General features: G+C 44.7%; 1 protein-coding gene and 1 long non-coding RNA gene across 6 annotated transcripts in view; one reads left to right on the top strand and one right to left on the bottom strand.

Annotated features, from left to right (window-relative positions):
* Positions 1 to 22,739, bottom strand: part of ZBTB38 (zinc finger and BTB domain containing 38) — a 60,126-nt gene that overhangs the window by 17,603 nt on the left and 19,784 nt on the right. The window contains exon 1 of one of the 5 annotated variants that reach the window (XM_073625644.1): positions 4,589 to 4,710. The exons of the other annotated variants lie outside the window; for them this stretch is intronic. The gene's annotated coding sequence lies outside the window, so the exon portion shown is untranslated. Of the gene's footprint in view, positions 1 to 4,588; positions 4,711 to 22,739 lie in introns of those variants that run through there. 5 annotated transcript variants of the gene reach the window in all.
* Positions 4,718 to 22,739, top strand: part of LOC141139489 (uncharacterized) — a 102,653-nt gene continuing 84,631 nt past the window's right edge. Inside the window, exon 1 of the long non-coding RNA XR_012243765.1 lies at positions 4,718 to 4,917. This is a non-coding gene — a long non-coding RNA (uncharacterized lncRNA). The remainder of the gene's footprint in view (positions 4,918 to 22,739) is intronic.

Genomic DNA, 22,739 nt, shown 5'->3' on the forward strand with positions numbered 1-22,739 from the left:
GTCCTGGTCACTCGATTTTTTATAGAGGAATACTGTACTGACTTAACGAAAATCGTGGTTCTGTTATCTTCCGAGAAAATTTTTCGTGCTTGTCCCTTTGTATAATTTTGCATGAACTGTCATGATCAGTTCTCAAAAGCTGTGTACTAACGATCAGATTATCAGACAATCGCTCCAAAGGAGGGGGAGTCCCAGACAGCTGAGTCTCTTGTGCAATATCGCTGGATCTAGGTGCTGAGGGGGGCTAATTAGGGGGGCTGCTGCACACAGAAGTTTTTTTCTCTTAAAGTATTAGGACAAAAAACCTTTGCCTTTACAACCACTTTAAAGCCTAGTAAACACTACAGTTTTTTTTTGTGAAAAAAACTGCTAGCTCCGGTCGGAGACGCTGTACTAACCATGCGAGGTTAGTCCAGTGATCTCCCCCCGCTGTCAGGGCTGGATTCAGCCCTTCCTTCTCAAAGCTGGCCGCTCAGCTGTCGGCTAATTGCCAGCTCCTATCTCTCCACAGTGACTCACCTGTTGATGATATCCTGCTCATCAGTCCTGCCTACTTAAGCCGTCCAGCCCAGATGATCTCTGCCTTCACCTTGGTCACATCTCGCCTGTGTTCCTGTTAAAGACTTGCTTGGCTGACATTCCTTCTGACTCTAGATCCTCCTTGCTGTTCTACTACACTCATCTCTGGCTCCCTGACATTTTGGCTTGTCTGACTATCCTTTCCGGTAACTGAACTCTGGCTATGTTTTGACTACGTTTACTCTGTTTACCTTTTTATTATTATTATTAAACAAGTGCGATTTAACTGTACTTCTGTCTCAGTCTGATTCATGGTTTCTGACACCCGCTGAGCTGTTGTGTTCTGACAGGGGGACAGTCCCCCCACCAGAACACTCCTATCAGCGCTCTCTGCCATTGGCTGATCAGGAGGGCAGAATGTTGGATGGTATTTTTTGTACCAGCAAATGTCTCCCGGCATTCTGTCCATGTACGGGGCTTAAGTCTGTCTGTACTGTGCAGGCAAATCTTCATTATCAATTGTAACTAGATTTGAACACTGTCTGTCTTAACAAAGGTTTAGAGGTGTAGGCTGGACTTTTTTGTATGTTAATGAGGACAAACTTGGGACAGGCTCACTCTAACATTGTTCAAAAAAACCTTACTGTCAAACATGACAGCTCCTCTTGAGAAACATCTAAAAAGAACAAAAAATTAGGCATGCTGTGTAAATGGGAACACATTACAAACATAGAGTGGGGCTTTATCATATTTGATTGCAAAAGTGGAAATACTCATTAAAGGGGTTGTAAAGTCAATTTTTTTTAACTAAAATAAAAAAGATGTTATACTTACCTGCTCTGTGCAAGGGTAGAGCAGCTCTTCTGAACCTCATCTTCTGGGGTCCTCCACTGGCGTTTTTCGCTCCATCTCTTCTCCGTGTGCCACAATAGGAAGCCGCTTCCTATGGGGGCACAAGTGTGCTCCTGAGCTAGGCGGTGTGTGTCCATTACAACAAAGTCTGGGGAATGCCCAGGAAAAAGCCAAAGTCTACTTACCACCAGCTCGCAGACAACCAAATTGACCTGTCTAACAGTATGTGTTAAAAACAGGGGTTTAGTCTGCACGCATTTGCAAACGCATGCGTGAGCCACGTCACGGCACCCTGGTATCTGTGGTCCATAGACACACACAGCGCAGCTCAGCCCTGCCTGTAATAACAATAAAAACAATAGTTATTTTTGACAATCCAATAGAAGCTTACTTGAAAAATCTCCTGTGCTGCCAGTCTGCTGGCCATCTCTTTCCACAGCTTCCTGAATTCCCTGCATGCTTTGCAGCTTTTCCTCTGGTGATTACTTTTAATTCCTAAGGACTACATATCCCATGGTACCCTGCTGCCTGCAAGCAGTGATTCCTGTACTGACTCTGCCTCCTCTCAGCACCTCTGTAGATCAGAAGGCAGGCTCTGTGAAATGTTTTACACAGCAGTGCCTACTCAGAGGGAATAGTAACTACGTGTCACTGAATTCATCAAAGTAACTATGTGAGGATCTTAACAATGTAGGTTTACAGACTTCATGATCATTCAGATTAATAGGAGTAGGCTAGAAATAACTGAAATACAATGTGAAAGTGAATATATGATTTCACACTTTCAGTAAATGTTTCTTCAGAATCTACTTTTCCAATGGCTGTTTTTCTCTCTATGGTTAGCAATAAAAACTTGACAGAGGTACTCACCCCCTTTACCACTCCACCCAAAACTAAAAAAAATGGCTTTAGATATATTTTGAAGTAATCTCATAAATTTAAGGTGAGTCTCAATCATTGCTCATCCACCAATAACCTGTGGGTGTGTTTGTATACCAGGCCAGTATTAACCACTTGCTGTCCACCTTATAATAGTTTTAGGGCCCTTTCACACTGGGGCAGTTTGCAGGCGCTATTGCAGAGGCGCTTTGCGGTGGTTATTAACTCTTTCTCGGCCGCTAGCGGGGGGTAAAACCCCCCCGCTAGCGGCCGAATACCGACGGTAAAGCGCCGCTTACAATAGCGGCGCTTTACCGCTGACGCCGCCCCCGCCCCAGTGTGAAAGGGCCCTTACTGCTACAGGGCAGCAGGATCACATATATATTAGTGTCACTGGTTCCCACAAAGTGTCAGTGTCTGATTGGCCACCGCAATATTACAGTCCTGCTATAAGTCGCTGATCGCCGCCATTACTAGTATAAAAAAATAAATAAATACAAATCCCACTATATATCCCATAGTTTGTAGATGCTATACCGTTCATGTAAACTAATTAATGCAGTATACGCTTATTGGGATTTTTTTTACCGAATACATATTGGCCTGCATTTATTTTATTAAGAAATTTGATATGTTATATTTTTTTATTTGATATGTTTTGGGCTGGGTTCACGTATATGTGGCTGCGGTTTCAGCATGGGAGTCCGGTGCGGTTCTGTTCACAGGTTCAGGTGCAAATTTTTACCTGAAATCACACCTGAACCAGACTGAAAAACGCACAGGACTCTTTTTAAAACCGTGTGAACCGGCTGCGTTGAGAATGCTGCCGGTTCAGACGTTATACGAATCAGATGTGGTTCAAAATGCATTCGATTCGTATGTATGTGAATGGAGCCTTACAGCAGAAGGGAAAAGGTTAATTTTTTTCAAAATTGTCGGTCTTTTTGTTTACAGCGCAAAAAATAAAAAAAGGCACTGGTGATCAAATACCATCAAAAGAAAGCTTTATTTATGGGGGAAAAAGGACATAAATTTTATTTGGGTGCAGCACTGCACGACCGCGCGATTGTCAGTTAACCACTTAAGGATTGCCCCACGTACATATACTGCCCTTAAGAGCAAAATCATGTACCTGTATGTGATTCCTGTTGTCGGCTCTGCACCACCGGAGCCGTGCTCCTGCTGTGATTGGACACAGTAATCGTTTGTAGGAGAGGTAGAACGGCGGTCTGCCTATGTAAAAAAGGCAGACTGACGTTTTGTCAGACACGAAGACAGAGATCTTGTGTTCCTGCTAATCAGGAACATAGATCTCTCTCTTCCTCCAGTCAGTCCATCCCCCACACAGTTAGAAATCACTCCCTAGGAGCACACTTAACCATTTGATCGCCTCTGATGTTAACACCTTCCCTGCCAGTATCATTTGTACAGTGACAGCGCATTTTTTTTTTAGCACCGATCACTGTATTGATGTCACTGGTCCCCAAAAAGTGTCTGAAGATCGCCGCCATTACTAGTAAAAACAATAAAAAGTCCATAAATCTATCCCACAGTTTGTTGATGCGATAACTTTTGCGCAAACCAATCAATATACACTTATTGGGATTTTTTTTAACCAAAAATATGTAGCAGAATACATATTGGCCTAAATTAATGAAGAAATTAGATTTTTTTTTACATTTTTTAATTGAATATGTTTTAAAGCAGAAAGTAAAAAATATTGTTTTGTTTTTTTCAAAATTGTTGGTCTTTTTTGTTTATAGCGTAAAAAATAAAAACCGCAGAGGTGATCAAATAGTACAAATACCACCAAACTAAAGCTCTATTTGTGGGAAAAAAAGGATGTCAATTTTGTTTGGGTACAGTGTCGTACAACCACGCATTTGTCAGTTAAATCGACGCAGTGCCGTATCGCAAAAAAAAAAATGGCGAGGGGGGGGGGTAAATCTTCCTGAGGGCAAGTGGTTAATAAATACAAGTCAGGACAATATAAGAATGATGGCACCATGGCTGCCCACAGGTAAAGAGCTGGAGTCTGCAGAGCCCAGGCTGTGCCCACTTGTGTGCCTGTCCATGGAGGAGGAGGGGGTGCCACACCTGATCACATGACATCCCATTCTATACCCCCTCCCCTCCATCAGCACCTGACCCCCTGACACCTGGTGATGGCCTTATTCTGCATACAGCCTGCTGCTCGGGCCATCACTAACAATGGTCAGGACAATAAACCAAGTATAAACTATGGTAAGAGGCCAGTAGGAAGTGGAGGTAAGTAGAATACAGGTAAGTAGTGCAGTGAGTGCCCCTCTCTCGGACAGGCCATGAGTGCACGACTTACCTCCTCCGTCCAGCCGCCGGTGTTTACAAGCAGTGCATGGGACCTAGCAGTTCCGCTCGGCTCCAGCAGGTGGCGCTCCGGTACCTGCAGGAGAAGCAGAGCGGCGTCTGCCGAGTGGCCCCTCCCTGCTTCCCAATGACCTAATGGCGGTGACATGCATGACGTGGGCTGATGGTGCGGGCCTGGTGACGTACTTCTAATAGAGGAACCACATCCTAATAGAGGAGAGAGATAGAGAGAGCGCACGCTAACCTCAGACGCCATTCCCGCCTGTGTGCAGAACGGTGCTGTCCCTGGAGAGGGGGACTAGCCATGGTGTCCTGGAGCAGGTCATTGTTTCTAAGGATATTCAGGGACTGGTCATAGCAAATCAATGATCATGATATCCAAGGGTTAGCCATAGCTCCCAACTGTCCCTGATTTGGAGCAATGTCCCTCTGTCCCTCATTCCACCTCATTTGTTCCTCATTTTGGTCTGATCTATATAGTTGTATATAAAATGCACTTTTTATCTTTAAAAACGTGTTTCCCAGTGCTAAACCTTTCATCTAAATTATAAATTGCTGCATTTCTAAATTTTAAAAGCCAGTATAAAGGAATAGTAATTTTTTTTTTTTTTGGTTAATGCTCCTTTAAAGGGGTGTGGCAGGGGGCGTGTCCTATGCCTACATGCGTTTGCTATCGTTCCCATCTCAAAATGTTGGGAGGTATGAGTTAGCCATAGTCTCTGGGGACTAGTCTATATATCCGAGGACTGGTCTAGATATCCAGGGACTCACTGGCCATGGTGTATGAGGACTGGTCTAGATATCCCGGGACTGGCCATGGTGTGTGAGGACTGGTCTAGATATCCAGGGACTGGCCATGGTGTATGAGGACTGGTCTAGATATCTAGGGACTGGCCATGGTGTGTGAGGACTGGTCTAGATATCTAGGTACTGGCCATGGTGTGTGAGGACTGGTCTAGATATCCAGGGACTGGCCATGGTGTATGAGGACTGGTCTAGATATCTAGGGACTGGCCATGGTGTGTGAGGACTGGTCTAGATATCCCGGGACTGGCCATGGTGTATGAGAACTGGTCTAGATATTCAGAGACTGGCCAAGGTTTATGGAACTGGTCATGATTTTCAGGGACTGCCCATGGTGTCTGGGGACTGGTCTAGATATTCAGGTACTGGCCATAGTGTATGAGGACTGGTCTAGGTATTCATAGACTGGCCATGGTGTATAGGACTGGTCTAGATTTTCAGGGACTGCCCATGGTGTCTGGGGACTGGTCTAGATATTCAGGTACTGGTCTTAGTGTGTGAGGACTGGTCTAGATATTTAGGTTCTAGCTACAGTGTCCAGGGACTGGTCATGGTGTATGGGGACTGATCTAGATATCTAAGGACTGGCCATAGTGTATGAGGACTGGTCCAGATATTCAGAGACTGGCCATGGTGTATGGGACTGGTCTAGATATTCAGGGACTGGCCATAGTGTATGAGGACTGGTCTAGATATTCAGGTTCTAGCTATAGTGTCCAGGGACTGGTCATGGTGTATTGGGACTGGTCTAGATATTCAGAGACTGGCCATGGTGTCTGGGGACTGGTCTGAATATCCAGGGACATGCCGTAGTATTTAGGGGGAATGGCCATCTTGTGTAAGGACTGGTCTAGATACTCAGAGACTAGCCATGGTGTATGGGACTGGTATAGATATCCAGGGACTGGCCATAGTGTATGGGGACTGGTCTAGATATCTAGGGATTGGCCATGGTGTATAGGCCTGGTCTAGATATCTAGGGACAGGCCATAGTGTATGTGGACTGGTCCAGATATTCAGAGACTAGCCATGGTGTATGGGACTGGTATAGATATCCAGGGACTGGCCATAGTGTATGGGGACTGGTCTAGATATCTAGGGATTGGCCATGGTGTATAGGCCTGGTCTAGATATCTAGGGACAGGCCATAGTGTATGTGGACTGGTCCAGATATTCAGAGACTGGTCATGGTGTATGGGACTGGTCTAGATATTCAGGGACTGGCCTTAGTGTATGAGGACTGGTCTAGATATTCAGGTTCTAGCTATAGTGTCCAGGAACTGATCATGGTGTATTGGGATTGATCTAGATATCCAAGGACTGGCCATGGTTTATGGGGCCTGATCTAGATATTCAGAGACTGGTCTAGATATTCAGAGACTGGTCATGGTGTCTGGGGACTGGTCTAAATATCTAGATACTGGCCATCTTGGGTGAGGACTGGTCTAGATATTCAGAGACTAGCCACGGTGTATGGGACTGGTGTAGATATTCAGGGACTGGCCATGGTGTATGAGGACTGGCCATAGTGTATGGGGACTGGTCTAGATATTCAGGGACTGGCCATGGTTTATGGAGACTGATCTAGATATCTAAGGACTGGCCATAGTGTATGAGGACCTGTCCAGATATTCAGAGACTGGCCATGGTGTATTGGGACTGGTCTAAATATCCAGGGAATTGCTGTAGTGTTTGAGGATTGGTCTAGATATCCAGGGACTGGCCATCTTGTGTGAGGACTGGTCTAGATATTCAGAGACTAGCCATGGTGTATTGGACTGGTATAGATATTCAGGGACTGGCTGTGGTGTATGAGGACTGGTCTAGATATCCAGGGACTGGCCATATTGTATGAGGAGTGTTCTAGATATTCAGAGACTGGCCATGGTGTATGGGACTGGCCTAGATTTTCAGGGACTGGCCATGGTGTCTAGGGACTGGTCTAGATATTCAGGGACTGGCCATGGTGTATGAGGACTGGTCTAGATATTCAGGTTTTAGCTACAGTGTCCAGGGACTGGTCATGGTGTATGGGGACGGCTCCAGATATCCAGGGACTGGCCATGGTTTTTGGGGACTGATCTAGATATCTGGGGACTGGCCATAGTGTGGGGGAACTGGTCTATATATCCAGGGACTGGCCATGGTGTATGGGGACTGATCTAGATATCCAGGGACTGGCCATGGTGTATGGGGACTGATCTAGATATCCAGGGACTGGCCGTGGTGTGTGGGGACTGGTCTAGATATCTGGGGACTGGCCTGGATATTCAGCGAATAGCCTTGATGGCTGGGACTTGTCTAGAGGGACAAGCTGTGGTATTTGGGTACTCACCATGGTGTTGGGGACTGGCCATGGTGCATGGGGACTGGTCTAGATATCAAAGGACTGGCTGTGGTGTCTGGGAACTGGTCCAGGTATCCAATGACTAGCCGTGGTGTCTAGAACTAGTCTTGGTGTCTGGGACTGACCATGATTTCCAGGGACTGGATGTGGATATTTGGGTACTGGCAATGGTGTCTGGGGACTGGTGTAGATATTCAGGGACTAGCTATGGTGTCTAGGACTGGCCATGGTTCCAGGAACTGAGTGTGGTTTTGTGCACTGCCCAGCTCTATGGGGGTCAGTATGGTAAATATAGGAGTCCAGTCCTGGTCATGGAGCAGCAGTCATGGTGTAGATTGGGATGGGGGTATTATAGGTTGTAGATCTCCATTGTTATCAGCTGTGTGGTGGTCAGTATGGTAAATGTAGGAGGTCCAGTCCTGGTCATGGAGCAGCAGTCATGGCGTAGATAGGGATGGGGGATATTAGAGGTTGTAGTCCTCCTGTGTTATCAGCTCTGATCCCTGCCTTATTTTGTAGGTTTTAAAGGGAGAAGTAAAAAGAAATGTATTCTCCAGGAACTTTTTACAGTGCAACTTGTAGGTAATGTGCAGCCCCAGATCCCCAGAAATATGATGGAGCGAGCTCTGTGACTCCTAGGAGATCACAGAAGTGAGTTTTATGTAACCAATCAGAATACCAGAGATCAGAATGAAAATGTACACAATGATTAGAAGAGCATTTTACAACATTCAGTGTTATGCATAGTTCACCTTTACCCAAAAAGCTGCCTATGCAGATAAAATATCTCTGTAGATAAAAACACATTTTTCTGCTTTAACCAAAGCTGAATAGTGCCCTTGCTATAGGTGTAGGCCATTTAGGCCTGATTCACACCTATGAATTTTTAGTGCTTTTTGCAGATTTGCACTACAGTCCATTTAACATGGTTTCCTATGGAACACGTTCTGTAGTGCAAATCTGCAGAAAGCACTAAAAATGCATAGGTGGGAATCCAGCCTTACTTACCTCCTGAAGCCTGACTGGAAAACTCAGAGATGGCATCATCCCGTCCTGTTTTGTTGCTAAGCAAGGCCTAGTTCTTACTGTTCACCTTCGCCATCACACGAGTGAACTCTCAAACGCTGAACTCTGAGGTACTGCATCAAGGAAAGAGAAAGCATGTGAGGGGGTTGAATCCGAGAAAAAACTCACTTCTGTGATGGTGGAGGTGAGCAGTAACAGCTAGGAGTCTCATAGCAACATCCTAGCAACAAGGCAGGATAGGATGATGCCACCTCTGGGAGTTTTTCAGTCAGGCTTCAGGAGGTACACAAATGGCCTACACTTATAGTAAGGGCATTTATCAACTTTGTTTAAAGCTGCACAGTATGTTCTTATCTACAGACATCCCTTAGTAGCAGTCAGCGTTTTATTGTTTTCCCTTGGAGGTTATCCCCCACCCAAAAAAAAGTTTTGCCTACAGTCCTGTTGTAAACTGTGGTCACAGTGATAGAAGCAGACCATACATGGCTTAAATTTAAGCCATTGGTGGCTTTTCCGACACTGCATGGCTCAACACATTTCATCTGAGAGATTGAAGGAGCCAGGCAGATAAAGTCAACCAAACAGTTTCTGCAGCCAATCACAATCGCTGTTTAGCATCAAATGAATTTTTCTTGTTCAGCTCACTGGACTGAAGAAGAGAAATCTTCACATATACTGTATGGCCAGCTTACAGTGGTTGTAAAGGCTCAAGGTATTTTACCTTCATGTATTCTATGCATGAAGGTAAAAAATCTTCTGTGTGCAGCAGCCCCCTCCCCCCAATACTTACCTGAGCCCCATCTTGATCTAGCACTGGAGCAGCGGCTCTCCCAGGTCTCTTTTTCCTCATTGGCTGAGACAGCAGCATGAGGCGTTGGCTACAGTCAATCACAGCCAGTGAACCAATAAGAGAGCAGAGGCGGGGCCGGGCCTTATGTATGAATGGACACACAGAGCAGTGGCTTGGGAGCGAGTCTGCTTTGGGTGCCCCTATAGCAAGCAGATTGCTCTGGGGACAGGAGGGAAGAGCCAGGGGTGCCAGTGGGGCACCCGAGAAGAGGAGGATCGGAGCTGCTCTCGATCCAGCAATATACACAAGACCCGAGGCAATCCTGGGTCTCTCTGTCCTAATTGGCTGAAATGGAGCACCAGGAGCCATTGGCTTCCATTGCGGTTGGGTCTGAGCCGTGCACTCTGTGTCTTATGGACAAAGAGACCCGGTTTGGGAGCAAGCACGCACAAGTGCCCCCACAGCAAGCTGCTTGCTATGGGGGCACTTGGCAAGAGGGAGGGGCCCAGAGCACCAGCAGGGGACCAGAGAAGAGGAGGATCGGGGCTGCTCTGTGCAAAACCAATACACAGAGCAGGTAAGTATAACATGTTTGTTATTAAAAAAAAAAAAAAAAACATCCTTTAATATCACATTAAGTGAGAAGAAATTTCTAACAAAAGAAAATAAATCCAAACAGAGGTTCTTAATCCTTTCCCACTGTATGCACTCTGAATGCACTAAGGCTAGATTTACCCTTCTATGGTCCTGTTTTGCATTAACACACATGCTATGGGATGTGTTGTGTCAGGCATTAACATGCATTGCATTAAGGAAGCCTTTTCATTTTAAATGGGCTGCCAAGGCACGTGACTAAACCAAAAATGGAACATTCAGTTTTTTTTCCAAAACAGCACACCAAAACGCACATAGTAGTGCATTACCATGGGCTGTGGTGCACTGCAACGCATGTGCATCAGAGCCGCGTTGCTTTACTGCATTGGAGTGCCATTCAAAATGAATTGCACCACAACGTGCCAGCGTTACCTCAACACACCCTATTGCAAAGATGTGTTATGACCCTTAACCAGTTTCCAGAAGCCATACGCATGTATTTGGCCACAGGGCTTGCTTTAATGCCGACTGGCCGCATATACACTGGAGATCAAAATTAGAGAACAACCTCCAATTTCCTAAATTTCAAGGTCACTGCTTAGTCCTATTTGAAATGATCTAAACAGGAGGAAAAGAGCGGCTTTGTTAAGCATATTTCATGAGTTACATATATTTTGAAGCACAGAATAAAAAACTTCAATGAGATTTAAAAAATTGATCACAATTAGAGAACACTTTCAGATACCTCCCAGTTAGGCCTCATGTACACTGCTGCTGCTAAACGGACGTTCAGAGGCAGTTGGACACTTTTTTCAACTGCCCCTGAACTCATCCAATGTTATCTTATGTGTAAATGTACACAGGTTCGTTTACTGTTGTTTTTAGGCAGTTGCATTCATAGGCCTTTTTTTGAAGGCAAAAAAATGAGTTCAGACGCCAAAGTTTCCGATGTTTCAGACGCTAGACGCCGGAACCCGTGTTTAGCCGCGTTTAGCTGCGTTTCGTTTATAAGCCATTTTTAAAAAAAAAAAAAAAATTTTTTTTTTTTTTAGAAACGCTTCTAAACGCAAACGTGGCAAAAGGCCGCTAAACACGGCATGTAAACACGGCATGTAAACATGCCAAGACGGACGTTTTAAAAGTGGGTTACTATCTGTCAAGTTAAATCGTTCAGGAGAGGTTGTAAAGCGTCCCGTATACATGAAGCCTTATTGGTGTTAATCTGGCACTTTGTGCTAATTTATTTAGTTATCTGACAAACCCTGTTTAACTGGCAGCCTAACTTCCCAGTTTTCACTGACTTTGATGGTGAGCCATTCTAAAGTGACTTAAACCCTCCGGCAGCAGGTTGTCCCGATGAAGTCCAAAGGGATGACCACAGACATAGCACAGCCATAGCAAGAGAAGTTTGTCATTTCAAATCTGTGATTTCTAAAATACTAGAATGTATCTTTATAACGTCACAAACTCAAGTCCCCCAAGAAGGCTGGTCGTCCATGAAAGACAAATGCAAGAGAGGACAGGATAATGCGGAGAATCTTAATGGGCAATCGGTTCAACCTTGCAGCTGTGATTGCTCACCAGTTCAGAGCTGAACAGAGTAAGACCGCATACACACTATTAGATTTTTTGCAGATTTTTGTCTTCACATTTACCAAAACCATATAATATGAAAAACCTTAAGAGTTTCAATATGTATGCAATCAGACAGACCCTTGCACTACATGGTTTTGGTAAAAACATGTATACATTAGGAGGAACTGATCTCCCTTTTCCAAAATACAGAAGGTACATATAGAAATCCAAACAAGTGCACCTAAAATAGACAAGGTGTTTAACCACTTCAGCCCCGGAAGGTTCACCCCCTTAAAGACCAGGCCTTTTTTGCGATACGGCTTTGTGTTACTTTAACCACTTAAGGACCGGAAGAATTTGCCCCATTAATGACCAGGCCATTTCTTGCGATACAGCACTGCATCGCTTTAACTGACAATTGCGCTGTCGTGCGACGCTGTGCCCAAACTAAATTGACGTCCTTTTTTTTCCCACAAATAGAACTTTCTTTTGGTGGTTTTTGATCACCTCTGCGGTTTTTATTTTTTGCGCTATAAACAAACAAAGCGACAATTTTGAAAAAGAAAAACCTGTCGCCGGCTGGTCAGCAACTAGTTAACTGACAAGTGCGCGGTCGTGCGATGCTGTGCCCAAATGAAATTGATGACCTTTTTTTCCCACAAATAGAGCTTTCTTTTGGTGGTATTTGATCACCTCTGCGTTTTCTGTTTTTTTTTTTTTTTTGCACTATAATCCTCAAAAGAGCGACAATTTAAAAAAAAAAATATTTTTTTTTACTTTATGCTATAAAACAAATCCAATAAATAAATTTAAAAAAAATCTAATTTATTCATTAATTTGGGCCTCTATGTATTCTGCTATTTTGGTATTTTTGGTAAAAAAAAATAGTGTATAGTGATTGGTTTGCACAGTTATTGTGTCTACAAACTATAGGACAGATGTATAGAATTGTTTCATTTTTTTTTTTTACTAGTTATGGCAGCGATCTGCAATTTTTAGCTGGACTGCGACATTGCAGTGGACAAATCTGACACTAAGTGACACTTTTTGGGGACCAGTGACACCAATACAGTGATCAGTGCTAAAACAAATCTCTGTACTAATGACACTGGCAGGGAAGGGGTTAGCAGGGGCAATCAAAGGGTTAAATGTGTTTCCTTGGAGTGCTTGCTAACTGTATGGGGGATGCTATGACTGGGTAGAGACAGAGATCGGTGTTCCTGCTTAGCAGAAACACAAGATCTCTATCTTCTCCCCTGTGAGAATGGTGATCTGCCTTGTTTACATAGGCAGATCGCAGATCATACTCGCTCGGGAATGATCGCGGCTGTTCAGCAGGTATCGGGTCCGCCAGGCCCACTGATTGGCTCCCTGTCTGTCCAATCAGGGTGCGATTGGATCTCCGGCAGTAGGCGTGCGCCCCCTAGAGGCTATTGCATGACATTACATACATGTAAATTATTTTGCGCAATAGAGCCACTTTGCCGCAGTACAAGTACGTTACGTGGTCGGCAAGTGTTAAATACATGTATTAGAAGTGCATTCCTTTTTTAGGTAGGAGAATTCATAGAAGACCTTGGACATGACATTTTATTCTTAGGTCTCTTTCACGCTGACAGCAAATGGGTATTAACAACAGGAGGCTGAGCACGCAGTTTTTCAGCCCACCTAAAACAGCATAGAGCAGGACAGGACTGTACTTACACATGCTGTGGCCACAGTGCTTTGAATCACAGCCATGGCAAATTTAAAGTGGTTGTAAACTTCGGACATGAAATATGAGCAAAGCATGTCCCTCTTTGTGTGTACTTGTCTCAGTCCAGAGCACTAAGGGGGTTATTTACTAAAGGCAAATCCACTTTGCACTATAAGGGCAAAGTGCACTTGAAATTGCACTGAAAGTGCACTTGGAAGTGCAGTCACTGTAGATCCGAGGGAGACATGCAAGGAAAATAAAAAGCAGCATTTTAGCTTGCACATGATTGGATGATAAAATCAGCAGAGCTTCCCCTCATTTCAGATCTTCCCCTCAGATTTACAGCGACTGCACTTCCAAGTGCACTTTCAGTGCAATTTCAAGTGCACTTTGCACTTGTAGTGCAAAGTGGATTTGCCTTTCATAAATAACCCCCTAAGTGTCATTTCTGCTGCTTTGTTCCTATCAGCATAGGAGTTACTTCAGACAAGCTTTCCTAACACCAAGAGAAGTAAGGAAATGGGAGGGAGCTCCAGCACACAGCCTGTGATTGACAGCCTCGGCTCTGTTCCTGTGTGAAGAGGGGTGTGCCCCTTCCCTCCAATCAGCTCTCCCTGAACTTTGCAGAGTATAACTGCAGATTCCTGCCCCCTGCTTTTCAGAGCTAAGGGATCCTGTGTAAATTCTGCACTTTGGATGTACAGGACAGATTACTGCAGATAAACAGCTACAATTTACGTAGGAGAATGTTTCCAATCTCTGTGTATCATCTAAAGCTAGTTACTGGCTTGTTGAGATGACAGGTGGCACCACCTATCAAGCTTGCTCATTCAGGTCAATGAGATTGCTCTGCAACCGCAAGCCTTGTGTGACAGCAACCAATGTCACAGCACTTGTGATCCATTGCAAACAAAAAAAAAATGTTGCATGCAAAGCAAACCTATGTCTATTCAAAGTTTATATACCTTCTGTAGGTGATAGAGTATTAAATGTGGAACGATTATTATGAGTCCAACACTACAGAAAAGCAATGCTTTGAATTGCCAAAAAACAACAATGAAAGCCTATTTGCTGGGCCAAACAAAATATTTAGAGTAACAACAAATCCTGGAGTTAGGCTTTAAAGCACAACTAGTCTGCAGTACTTACCTTCAACGGGTTCCTCACCAGCAGTATATATACGTTGTGGCTTTAAAGTGGTTTACCGGGGTTATGGCTGAAACTATCAGCCATAAGCCCCATATTTTGTTTTTCAGCTGGCTATTTTCTTTCTCAGTAGCCTCCCTGACGGTATTCCCGAGTGTGGCTCAGGGGTAAATTTCAGTCCCATTAGCGGTAACCCCGAGCCACACTCGGGATCACATTGCAGGATCCCGGTGCGGCATTGCTTACATTGCCCCCAGGATCCTACGATGTCCCCCGCTGTGTCTGCGGGCTCTGTCTCCTCCGAAGCCTCTCTGTGCCAGGCTCCATTCCCTGCGAGCGGCGCGACGCATGGGGGCGGAGCCTGGCGGCAAATAAAAAAAGATGTAAAAACTATAACACATACAGTACTGTAATCTTACAGATTACAGTACTGTATGAAATTATTTCACTTCCCTTTTGTCCCCAGTGCTTTGGCCCATGCCCTGCATGCAGTTTTATATTATATATACTGTTCTTTCTGCCTGGAAACTGGAGATTGTCCATAGCAACCAAAAAGTGTCCCTTTATGTCAACAGTGGCTTTAGACCAGCTAGAAAACAGCGATAGTAAATTAGAACACTTGCAGAATTGAGCGATAGTGAATTGTGGGGAAATTTATTTTATTATTATTATATTATTATTTTTTTAAATTATTTATATTTATTATATTTTATGTTTTTGTGTTTCAAACTTCATCATACCCAGGATACCTACTAGACTCTTGTTTGGACAGATTTAAGTGTGTTATTCCTAAGAATTACAGGCCTACAATATAAAACGCCAAGTTTCCATGCAAAATAATTGTACCGCTTTCAGCACCTAAAATCCGAAATAATCATACCGCCAGGGAGGTTAAAGCGATCCAAGCGGCTAATTATCCACTGGATCACTTTTGGAAGCAGCGGGAGGGGTCATTCCCCCTCTCGCCGCTGTTTCTCAGGCTTACCGTTTTTACTGGCGAGCCCGGAAATGATCCGATGTTTAACACAGCTGACCATAGAAATGAGGAGAGACCAGATCATCTCTGATCTCTGATTTTTTTTGTTTTTTAGATGTTTTGCTTTCAAAGATAGGGGAGAGATTTGGAGTCTTATAGACCCCAGATATCTCCATAAAGAGCACGTCATCCCTTATTTCTATTACAAGGGATGTTTACATTCCTTGTAACAGGAATAAAAGTGATTTAAAAAAAAATTAAAGAGACAGTGTTGCGAGAGCAATCATTTTTAGCACTAGACCTACTCTGTAACTCGACGTTTTTCGCCATTCCACAAGCGTGCGCAATTTTAAAGCATGACATGTTATGTATCTATTTACTCAGCATAACATCATCTTTTTTATCTTACCAAAAAATTGGGTTATATATTGTGTTTTCTTTGCATTCAAATTAATTAGAATGTATTTTAACCACCTTAATACAGGGCACTTATACCCCCTTCCTGCCCAGGCCATTTTTCAGCTTTCAGCGCTGTCACACTTTGAGGCTGGGTTCACACTGGTCCGACAAACGCTCCGACATTGGGAGCTCATGTTGCATGACGTGTGAAATTTAATGTTTCCCTATGGGAGCCGTCCTAACTGGTCCGACACAAGTCGTTCCGACTTTAGAAATGCTCCCTGTACTACTTTGGTCCGACTTTGATCCTACTTCAGCCTATTGACTATCATTGAAGTCGGATCAAAGTCGGATTGCCGTCTTGCATGATCCGACTTCGGCACGCGACTTGTGCTCAGATGTTCTTGAGGGGGAACTCCGCGCCAAATTTTAAATAAAAAGCCGGCATGGGTTCCCCCTCCAAGAGCATACCAGGCCCTTGGGTCTGGTATGGACCTTGAGGGGAACCCCCTACGCCGATAAAAACGGCGTGGGGGTCCCCCCCAATCCATACCAGACCCTTATCCGAGCACGCAGCCCGGCCGGACAGGAATGGGGGTGGGGACGAGCGAGCGCCCCCCCCTCCTGAACCGTACCAGGCCGCATGCCCTCAACATGGGGGGTTGGTGCCTTGGGGGAGGGGGCGCGCTGCGGCCCCCCACCCCAAAGCACCTTGTCCCCATGTTGATGAGGACAAGGGCCTCTTCCCGACAACCCTGGCCGTTGGTTGTCGGGGTCTGCGGGCGGAGGGCTTATCGGAATCCAGGAGCCCCCTTTAATAAGGGGGCCCCCAGATCCCGGCCCCCCACCCTATGTGAATGAGTATGGGGTACATGGTACCCCTACCCATTCACCTAGGGAAGTGTCAATAAAAAAAACCACAGTACACAGGTTTCAAAATTAATTTATTGGGCAGCTCCGGTATCTTCTTCCGACTTCTCCCGGTGTTCCGCCTCTTCTCCCGGGCCCCGCCGCTATCTTCTTCCAGCTCTATTGCCAGCGAAGGGCCCGGTCTGCTGCCGCTGTCTTGTCGCCGCTGTCACGCCGCTTCTTCTCTTCATCTCTTCTTCCGATGTTGACACAACGCTCTCCCCGGCTGGAATGCTCTCTGTGCGCTCTGCTCTGACTTATATAGGCGGTGACCCCGCCCCCTTATGCCGTCACAGTCTCTGGGCATGCTGGGACTGTGACGGCATAAGGGGGCGTGGTCATCACCCGATGACCACGCCCCCTTATGCCGTCACAGTCCCAGCATGCCCAGAGACTGTGACGGCATAAGGGGGCGGGGTCACCGCCTATATAAGTCAGAGCAGAGCGCACAGAGAGCATTCCAGCCGGGGAGAGCGTCGTGTCAACATCGGAAGAAGAGATGAAGAGAAGAAGCGGCGAGACAGCGGCGACAAGACAGCGGCAGCAGACCGGGCCCCTCGCTGGCAATAGAGCTGGAAGAAGATAGCGGCGGGGCCCGGGAGAAGAGGCGGAACGCCGGGAGAAGTCGGAAGAAGATACCGGAGCTGCCCAATAAATTAATTTTGAAACTTGTGTACTGTGGTTTTTTTTATTGACACTTCCCTAGGTGAATGGGTAGGGGTACCATGTACCCCATACTCATTCACATAGGGTGGGGGGCCGGGATCTGGGGGCCCCCTTATTAAAGGGGGCTCCTGGATTCCGATAAGCCCTCCGCCCGCAGACCCCGACAACCAACGGCCAGGGTTGTCGGGAAGAGGCCCTTGTCCTCATCAACATGGGGACAAGGTGCTTTGGGGTGGGGGGCCGCAGCGCGCCCCCTCCCCCAAGGCACCAACCCCCCATGTTGAGGGCATGCGGCCTGGTACGGTTCAGGAGGGGGGGGGGGCGCTCGCTCGTCCCCACCCCCATTCCTGTCCGGCCGGGCTGCGTGCTCGGATAAGGGTCTGGTATGGATTGGGGGGGACCCCCACGCCGTTTTTATCGGCGTAGGGGGTTCCCCTCAAGGTCCATACCAGACCCAAGGGCCTGGTATGCTCTTGGAGGGGGAACCCATGCCGGCTTTTTATTTAAAATTTGGCGCGGAGTTCCCCCTAAAGATTCATACCAAACACAGTGCCGGGCATTGGCGGGGATCCAAGTCGGATCCCCGTTCATTGAAAGTCGGACACATGCCGGCTTCATGTCGCAGGGCAAAGTCGGATCCAAGGTAGGATGGCTGTCGTGTCGCACCAGTGTGAACCCAGCCTGAATGACAATTGTGCGGTCATGCTACACTGTAACCATGTTAAATTTTTATCATTTTCTTCACACAAATAGAGCTTTCTTTTGGTGGTATTTAATCACTCCTGTTTTTTTTTTTTCCTAAAAAAAAAGAAAAGACCAAAAATTTTGAAAAAAATAAGTTTTTCTTAGTTTCTGTTTCTAAATTTTGTAAATAAGTAATTTTTCTCCTTCACTGATGGGTGCTGATGAGGCGGCACTGATGGGTGCTGATGAGGCGGCACTGATGGGCACTGATAGGCCGCACTGATGAGGTGGCACTTATGGGCACTGATGAGGCGGCACGAATATGCCACACTTATGGGCACTGATGAGCACTGATAGGCGGCACTGGTGGGCACTGGTGAGCACAGATAGGCGGCACTGGTGGGCACAGATGGGCGGCATTGATGGGTGGCTTTGATAGGCAGCAGTGATGAGCATCACTAATGGCCACTGATTGCTGGCACTTGTGGGCACTGATTTCTGGCACTTGTGGGCACTGATTGCTGGCAATTGTGGGCACTGGTTGGCACTGATTGCTGACAGCGGTGGGCACTTAATTGTAATCAGGGCACTGATAATCAGTGCCCTGATTATATACCTAGCTGTCCCCTGTGAGGAGATGCCGCTGATCGGCTCTCCTCTCCTCACACTCTGTCAGTGTGAGGCGAAGAGCGCCGATTAGCGGCATCTCCGTGTTTACATGTGACCGGCTGTGATTGGACATAGCCGATCACATGGTTAAAGAGCCACGGCTCTTTACACAGATCGGGGTCGCACCATGTCCTAGCAACACGGCGCGGCCGCGATCAGCGTGCTATGCGCTCCCAGGGCGCTCGAGAGCAGTCGTTCTGAGAAGCCGTCATGTGATGTCCACCCGGAATGAGAACTGGCCAGCTGTCATTTGATCATTTGACGGTGGGCGGGCGGCAAGTGGTTGAAAAAAAATAATTTGCATTTAAAAAACCACTGCGCAAATACTGTGTGACATAAATTTAAATGATCACCGTTTTATTCTCTAGAGTCTCTGCTAAAATATATATATATATGTGTGTGTATATGTTTGTATGTATGTGTGTGTGTGTGTATGTGTGTGTGTATATGTATATATATATATATATATATATATATATATATATATATATATATATATATATATATATATATATATATATATATATATATATATATATATATATATATATATATAAGTTTGGGGCTTCTAAGTAATTTTCTAGCAAAAAATACTGATTTTTACTTGTAAACAAAAATTGCCAGAAAAGCCTTAAGTGGCTAGAGAAGACCTTTCCAGGCATTTCACGTTAAAACATAATAAGGAACCATCACATTGGAGGGGCATGAACATGGTCCGACATATATCCAGGTGAGAAACTCGCTGGATATACAAACTCCGATCCCATCAGCCAAAGGGGTTAAATGTTGAGTGGGACATCAATAGTTTAATAATAGCTAAAGAATTATTAGGGGACTACATTTATTCAATATTTTATTCAATATTTTATTTAGTATTTTATTTTAAGTATTTTTTTTGTATATTATTTACCATCCACCATGTAAGGTACTAATGTGGATATGCCATTAGATTAATTGGATTATTATATGAGGGGATTGAATGTATGCCAAGCTAAGGATAGCAATACGTTTGGTCAGTTATTGCTGGAATAGGGGTCAGTGGATCTCTTGGAACATGGCCGCCATGGGAGGAATCTCTGGCTACAGTAACATGGTGATGCGGTCCATGTTGGTTAACGGACACACTGCCCTCTAATGTCCGGCACTAATATTGCCTTTTGGTTATTAGTAAGTGATGATATGGTTTTGTTAAGATTAATCGTATTTTGGATAACCAAACATAGAATTTGTATACTCGAAATGAGTGCATGGACAGATATTATATATGCTGATTAAAACAGCAATATGTTTGGTTATATGTTGCTGAAATAGAGCGCAGTGGATTCTTTGAAACATGGCCGCCATGTTAATAGTCTTGGACTACAGAAATATAGTGGTGCGGTTCACGCTGGTTTTGAATACTAGCAGCACTGCTCTCTAGTGTTTGGCAACAGAAATTTCTCTGAATATAAGGAAGTGATGTGAGCACCGCTGACCCTTACTGCCTCACAAAAGTCCCATTGGACAAAACGTACGTCAGGCTAGGCACGGAGCAGCGGTGACCTCCAAACACTCGTGGAGGGTGCTGGACAAACGAATGTTTCCATTTTTGAGCCTAGTTTTATTGTTTTTGTTGTAAGTACAACTTTTAATAAACTCCTGTGTGCTTTTAAAAGAACGTTGTGCAATGATTTATATTCCTCTTTCATATGATGAATGTGTGACCAGACTCTGAAGTTTCCTTGACTGATGATAACTGTGGGGTATACACCTGTGGAATCCAATGAAGCAGGCTGGGTAGTAGATCCGGTTGAGCCCAAGGTTAGGGGTGAAAGCTCACTAATGCGCAGGTAGACCCTGGTGGGTCTTAAAATCTGGTAAGCAGATATACTTACCCTTTCTCTCTTGTGGGGAGCACCAGGTGTCTTCACAAATTGAACATGTTTTGAGTTCACTTTATGGATGTGGAATTGGGACATTTGGACTATTAATAATTTTTCTTTTTTTCTTTTTTCCTTTTTTTTCATTTTTCAAGTTTTCATATTTATTGTATTATATTACATTTTTGTTTGCACTTTAATCATTAAGGTCATGGTTTGACAGTGCTACACGTTTTGATTTTAATTAACTGTACAATGCCTTGAAAAAGTATTCATACCCCTTGACATTTTCCACATTTTGCCATGTAACAACCAAATGTATTTTATTGAGATTTTATGTGATAGACCAACACAAAGTGGCACATAATTGTGAAATGGAAGGAAAATTATAAATGGTTTTCAACATTTTTTACAAATAAATATGTGAAAAGAGTGGCGTGCATTTGTATTCAGCCCCCCTGAGTCAATACTCTGTAGAACCACCTTTCTCTGCAATTACAGCTGCAAGTCTTTTTGGGTGTTCCTCTACCAGCTTTGCACATCTAGAGAGTGGAATTTTTGACCATTTGTCTTTGCAAAATAGCGCAAACTCAGTCAGATTGGATGGAGCGCGTCTGTGAACAGCAATTTGTCTTGTCACAGATTCTCAATTGGATGTAGGTCTCAACTTTGACTGGGCCATTCTAACACATGAATATGCTTTGATCTAAACCATTCCATTGTAGCTCTGGCTGTATGTTTAGGGTTGTTGACCTGCTGGAAGGTGAACCTCCACCCCATTCTCAAGTTTTTTGCAGACTTTAACAGGTTGTCTTCTAAGACTGCACTGTATTTGGCTCCATCCAACTTCCCATCAACTCTGACCAGCTTCCCTGTCCCTGCTGAAGAAAAGCATCCCCACAACATGATGCTGCCACCACTATGATTCACGGTGGGGATGGTGTGTTCAGGCTAATGTGCAGTGTTAGTTTTCCGCCACACACAGCGTTTTGCTTTTAGGCCAAAAAGTAAAATTTTGGTCTTATCTGACCAGAGCACCCTTTTCCACATGTTTTTGCCCCCCACTTCTCGGCAAATGTGACTTCTTATGGCTCTCTTTCAACAATGGCTTTCTTCTTCCACTCTTCCATAAAAGCCTATTTTGTGCACGACTAATAGTTGTCCTGTGGACAGATTCTCCCACCTGAGCTGTGGATCTCTGCAGATCCTCCAGAGTTACCATGGGCCTTTTGGCTGCTTCTCTGATTCATGCTCTCCTTGCCTGGCCTGTCAGTTTAGGAGGTGGACGGCCATGTCTTGGTAGGTTAGCAGTTGTGCCTTCCATTTTCAGATGATGGATTTAACAGTGCTCTGTAAGATGTTCAAAGTTTGGGACATTTTTTTATAACCTAACCCTGCTTTAAACTTTATCCCTGACCTGTCTGGTGTGGTCCTTGGACTTCGCTGTGCTGTTTGTTCACTAAGGTTCTCTAACAAACCTCTGAGGGCTTCACAGAACAGCTGTATTTATACTGAGATTAAATTACTAACTGGTGGACACTATTTACTAATTAGGTGACTTCTGAAGGAAATTGGTTTTACTAGATTTTAGTTAGGAGTATCAGAGCAAAGGGGATGCCACAAATACACGCCACGCTTTTCAGATATTTATTTGTAAAAAATTTTTAAAACCATTTATCATTTTCCTTCTACTTCACAATTATGTGCCACTTTGTGTTGGTCTATCACATAAATTCCCAATAAAATACAATTATGTTTTTGGTTGTAACATGACAAAATGTGGAAAATTTCAAGGGGTATGAATACCTTTTCAGGGTACTGTAGGTTCCTATGAGATTACAAGATATTGTTGCGGGTCCAAACAGACAGTGCTTCCTAGCAGAAGCTAGCAACTCCCCAACTGTACACTGTGGCAGATGAGTAGTATGAGGGACAACCGGAATGTATTATATACCCTTTGCTTTGTTACACTTGGTGGGACTGCTTGGAGTATTTCCAAAGGG

The sequence above is a fragment of the Aquarana catesbeiana genome, linkage group LG04, assembly GCF_042186555.1.
Source record: "Aquarana catesbeiana isolate 2022-GZ linkage group LG04, ASM4218655v1, whole genome shotgun sequence".
Lineage (NCBI taxonomy): Eukaryota > Metazoa > Chordata > Amphibia > Anura > Ranidae > Aquarana > Aquarana catesbeiana.